Genomic DNA, 6,000 nt, shown 5'->3' on the forward strand with positions numbered 1-6,000 from the left:
GCGTGCCTTTCCTTACCTTTAAAGCGCTTCTTACAGCGCAAGAAACGCAAAGTAAAAAAGGATGTTCACTGAGGCACAAAATTAGAGAAGTGAAAATCGGGAAGCGAAAGATAGAGAAGACAAAAAAAAAACTAATCATACACCCGTCTGTTGTTTGTTGTGTGTGTATGTTTCACTGCTTTTTTACCCCCTAACCCGCCATTGACGATCGTTCCGATGCTGTGCGCTCGATTGAATGTAGATCCGATTCCGAAATGCTTTGTGCGGGGACGTGATGGTGCGCACGATGCTTTAAGGAGAGTTTGGTCGCGTTTGCGGGGTTTTTTACCTTTTTTCCATTTTTTCCCTTCACAGCCTAAAATCTTCGAAAACATACAATAAAACAATTTCGGGATTAGAAACAGAGCCCGGTGCCGTGTGCGCCGAAGGAAAAGGGATCGCTAGGTAAGCGAGAGCATATGCGCTCCCTTCGAGGATATTGAAAGCTTGTAATCCCATTTTCGGAGCGCTTTGGGTGAGAGCTTAGGATAATCCGTCATTTTTATTCCACCGTTTGTTCTGTTCCCATTTTCTTGGTCTAGTTTTAAGCTCCCCCGCCAGCCAACACACCTTGCCGGTTTGGTGCGGTGTGTAAATGGTAGAATTCTCATTACTTTCTCCAGGGAATCGGTTCGGAAGACCTTTTGGATTCATTATGCATCTCTGCTCGCAACCTTAGCAGAACACGACATCCCGAAAGGTGTCACATGTTTATTTGTGTGCTTAACCGATTTGTCATTTTCCCGAGTCTTTCCCTCCCGCCGAGGTGATGACCACACATTCCCGACGCGCCAAACAAAACAGGGATCAGAAGAAACACCTAGAGCAGCGAAAGGACATGTTCGTTTGACAAGTCCGTCTTCCTCGGGCGCTCTAATCGCTCCCGGTTGTTTGACCATCTGTTTGTCGCATAGGATTGCATTTTATTCACACTTTTTCACACATTTGGCACACACTCACATATAGACAGACGCGCAGTGAGCAGTGTGCAGGATTAGAGTGGCCGCCCGCCACTGTAAGTGAACAGCCCAAAACCGATACCGGGGCAATGAATGACGGGTTCGCCGTGTTTGATGGATTGTTTGGTGGTGTGAAATGGGTTCCGCAGGCAGCGAAAAGGGACGCTGCCGGATGGTGTAAATAGAGATTTAATGGACTAATTTAATGAAGCCAGATGGTGTACGCACTGTGGGTCTAAATTAAATGCGCAATCGAATCACTGCGTACATACACTTTTTGCCGGAACCTACGGGCAGGGGGGGCTTTGGGATTAGAATTTGACGCAAAGTCCTATTGTCGGTGTGTCTCGGTGTTGCGTTGTTTGTTGTCAGGTGAGTGAGAACAGCGATTGAGGGCCCGTCACAAACGAGGCTAAATTTGATTGGTACATGAAAATGGTTTAAGCGTGGGATCAGTACTGTTTATTCTATTGCTTAAACAAACGATGTAAAGGAGGGTTCTGTTTGATTGTAGCTTCCGTTGGTACATAGCTAGGGAATGATCAGCGTCAAGAGTAGTTTGTGATTTTGACAATATCATTTAATTCAAGGCAAAAAGATAAAAAATTTATATAAAATATTACATAGTTAGAACATTAAAGAATCAAAAATGAATTTCCAATAAATCATTCTTTAATCAATGTACACAAAAAATATTGAAACATCATTCATTCTTCATGAATTTTAGCATTCTTGAATCAAATCCAAATAAAACAGGGCAAAAAACACCCCAAAGTTGGAAAAATGTCAAGTGATTAAAGGCAATAATTGTAATTCTCACTTAGGAACAAATTCAATTGTATATTTCTTACAGCATCTTAAGGAAACGGTACTTTTGCAGCCAAAAAAAACAAACTTTAATTCAATAAAATTTATAACACTGCTCAAAATTGCAAGCAAAGTATTCCACATCCCAGGGGCACACCAGCCGCCCATAGCCCAACGGGAGGTAACGATCTCGCCTTAAAACAAACACGCATAAAACAGCTCACCAAAAACAAAACCAAAAACCGGTGCATCCTCACAATCCAGCACACGCACACACACACTGCACCACGGATCAATCCAAATGGATCGAATAACATGTGTTTCTGCTGCGTTCGGGGCTGAATGGGGTGACTGCGAACGATTCGTTAGCCTCGTTGCTGCGTTGCATTCCATGGTGGCAGTAAAATTTGGCACTAAATTATTTCAATTTGTTACCGAATGTTAACGATCTCCCGCTGCCAGCGCAGAGGGAAAGGTTATGGGGAGTTAAATAAACAAAGGAGAAGCAAATAACAAAAAAAAACCCACACACACACATCTGCCCCCAAAGATCCGGTAATGAGTCCTTTGATTTTATTACGAGTCTAAATTGGATTAATTGGTACTCGCGCCTGGAATGTCAGCGTTTTTTTTTTAATCTTTTTGTTCTGTTCTCCAACACAATGCAACATGCTTGCGCAGGTGATTAAGAACAGGCAAGTTTCAAGCACCGCCATCTGCATCGCCTCCACCGGCATCGTGTCGGATAAGGAACGGAACACTTATCGGTATTGGGGGAAATTAAGCGACACAGCATGGAGCATTGCGATCCGTGCCGGGAAAGCTGGGCGGTAAATCTCGCGCGCGAAACTTGACGCGAGTACACGAGGCTGTTTGCGGAGGCTTTTAGGCTTTCTCGCCCGGGCCTGTCAGCTTGACGTCCGGGACATCTCGGTGCGGGACATCCGCCGTCAATCAGTTGATGCGGCGTGTACCGCAAAAAACAAGAGCCTCACTGGAATGGTAAATAAAACTTCACTTGTATCCGCAGGGGGGCGGGGAGAGCGAAAGCAAAAAGAATATCTTCTCCATTTCCCATGCGATCCAGGGTCCTGCGCGTGGAATTGAAGGGGAAGCGCACAAGAGAAACAGGCACAAAGACGACACTCATCCGCTTAGCGCAACAGGATCGCTGAATCGGGTTTGTTGTGCGGATGGTGTTACATTTCAATTTTATAATTTATTCAAATCCATATCGCGCCGTTACATCGCTTCCCTCCTTCCAAAGTCCTTGTTCCGATGATATCCTACACGGGAAGATGCTTCCTTACTCCTATCCCCCGTCGCCGTGGGATAGTGCTAATGTGTTTCTGACAGACGTTCCCGGACGTTCCTCCACTCTGTCTCTTCGAGCTCGAGTGGTCATAATTTATGCACACCCACCAGCGCCTGCAAGCCTACGGACGGCCTCTAGGGCATTGCTAGAGAAAGTAAACATCATTTAGCGGCTTGTCATGACTTCTAAAGATGCCATTTTTTCTCTCCGCCATTTCCTCCGCATTAGGGGAAAAACGTTCTGTCGACCCAGACCCAGTTCTAATCGCGAGTGTCGAAAATCGCACCTTTCGGAAAGATATTGCGCTCCTTCGGGAGCTGCCCGTCAATTGGAAGCTTTTCCGGTCGGTCCTTCGTCCTTAACGCGGCCATCAATCATCTTCCGCTCGAACATCGAGCGTTTCGACGCTTTGCTACGGACAGCTTCTGGATCGTCCCAGGCTGGCCCGGGGTTGAGGGTTTTTACTGGCGTAATAGGTCTGGGTGTTCCTGGACACTTAAGGAAACACCGCGAGACACCCAACACGCATAAACAGGCAACACTGCTTCCATTATGTAAATAGCACAGTAAATCTTAAATTTGAAGCCGCACTTCCACTCCGAGGTGGCCGTGTTTGGAATTGTCAGATTTGATCGTTCTTTGCAGATTCCTTCCACCACTCTGCTGTGCTCCCGGGAGATGCAGCCGGGACGCGCTCTGCATGATATCCCCGGCAGTGAAACAAGAATCCCAGCACTGCGCTTTCAAAAGTGTTCCTGCTGTGGAGTTTTCTACCAAAGCCCTTTAACTTCTGGGTGGTGACGGTTGCCTATCATATTACGAACCAACCGACGAAACCATATGGGAATTGGAACATGCCGGGCGTGTGTTTGGTGACATCTCAATGGGTCAGAATTAGTTTAACCGTACCTCAATTGAGGCGAATGTTTACAAACATTAAGGATTTTTTGGGTAATTGTATCCAGTGTGTCGGAATGTGTCTGGGTGTTCTGCCAGCAAGGAAGTTTGATAAATTGCAGCTTGTGTGTTGGAGTGCATTTCATTTACGGTGTTTCATGTTACTTTGTACAGGATTTCAATAGGATACCGAAGGTTGTATTCAATTTGGGGAGAAAGTAGAACCGAGGCACGTGTGCATCGTGTGACAAGCAAAGACAAGGAGCTGAGATAATCGATTCATTTCTAAACGAGAAGATATTAGGTGATAACTGAAGCATATGTGTCCCATTGAATTCATGACATCACAGTTCGAGTAAGATGAGAAAAAGGATGCATCAGAGGATAGTAAAACTGAACAAATTATGATACTGCTAGAGCAGATTGTTAGAAATGAAGAGTCGCATGAATGTCTTCACTAACGAAAAAAACAAGTAACAAAGCATCATATACCTACTCTTGTTGAGAATGATGAGTTTTTTGTGTTTCGATCTTATTATTTCACTTTATTCCGAACAACAATGTATAAATCTCGTTAGCAATGTCTCGTGAGCAATGTCTCGTTAGCATATCAATTTCATTAAAAAGATTGAGATTTGTGTGAAGAAGAACTTGAAGATAAGACTTGCAGTTATACAGAATGGTATTCTTCGATGTGAATCTTCCAATATTTGTTAAAATATTTCTCATTTATAAGATCGATTGGTTCTAGATGACAAAAATGATTTAAATTAAACAGCTTCCCGTCTCCCACGATGGCTTTAGTTCTTCTTCAACGTTTGTTAGACTTCAATACGTTGTACCACAGTTTGATATGTAGTACGGCGTATTTATACATTATTTTCATATTCATATTCAAAATTCACTATCTGAAATCAGTTCAGCAACTTAAAATTGATAATTTAAACCAGACCGAATCGATGTAATGCTCTTCACCAAACCTTCCTTTCATAGAATGCAACAGTTCTTCTTTTAACAGAGCAATTTGTTCTAATGATAACTCCGCATTAAACGCTTTGCTGAAGTTTATAGAAAAAAACCGCGCCCCAAATTACAGCAACCAGCTTATACGTAATAATTTGAAAATTTATTAGTTCTTCATTTGTGTTTGCTTTCATATTCCCCTAGATGCACTTGAGCCGGCCAGTTCACGTTTTCCAGCAGCAGCTTCCTTTCCCTAATTACGGTATTCCTTATAAGGCATCCCCGCATCCCAGCTCATCCCATTCTGTAACCGCTTGTAGCGTAATGGAATTCGGTGATTACAATGCAAGCGCACATGCGTTTTAAGGATGACGCGTTATGATCCAAAATCCTTGCCTTCTTGTTTGATTTCATTTCTTACCCAAACCGACAAAAAGCAATACTCAAGTGCGTGTGTTGTGGGGTAGTGTCATAAAGCAGAACCACGCCATTTGCGTCAGTGTGCTCCAATTTCTCTCTCTCCCTCTCCATCTCCCGGTTTTTGGCTTTTGATGCAATAAAATTTTCATAAAATACTAAAACCACGCTCGCTCAGGTGCAGACGCGCCCATCTGCAAACCGACACACTTTAGCCTGCACCGTCTTGGTTGTGTGTGGAGACGGGTCGAAGGGAAAAGGAAGTGGTGGGACGAACCCATCATCCCCAGGACGGTCGTTATCATCCGTCCGTACCGTCCGCACGGGGCGGGCAAACGTCCTTGGAGACGCTTCTGGGCAGCGCTCCTCGGGCTCCTCCTCCGGGGGTACATTCCGGGAGGCGAATGTTCCTCCCCGTCCGGCCTGCAGGTTTATGATTAAACGTATTATTACTCGCAAAAGGTAATTACTGACATTACTCTTTATGAATGTTTCTTCTGAATTATATTAAATTCTTAACTCTTTCCCCGGTACGTACGCTTTCACGTTTGTCGGTGCCGTGTTGCTTCACGTTAGAAGCTTTCGCCGCGTTTACCAGCGCCA

This window comes from Anopheles merus, chromosome 3L (genome assembly GCF_017562075.2).
Source record: "Anopheles merus strain MAF chromosome 3L, AmerM5.1, whole genome shotgun sequence".
Taxonomy (NCBI): Eukaryota; Metazoa; Arthropoda; class Insecta; order Diptera; family Culicidae; genus Anopheles; species Anopheles merus.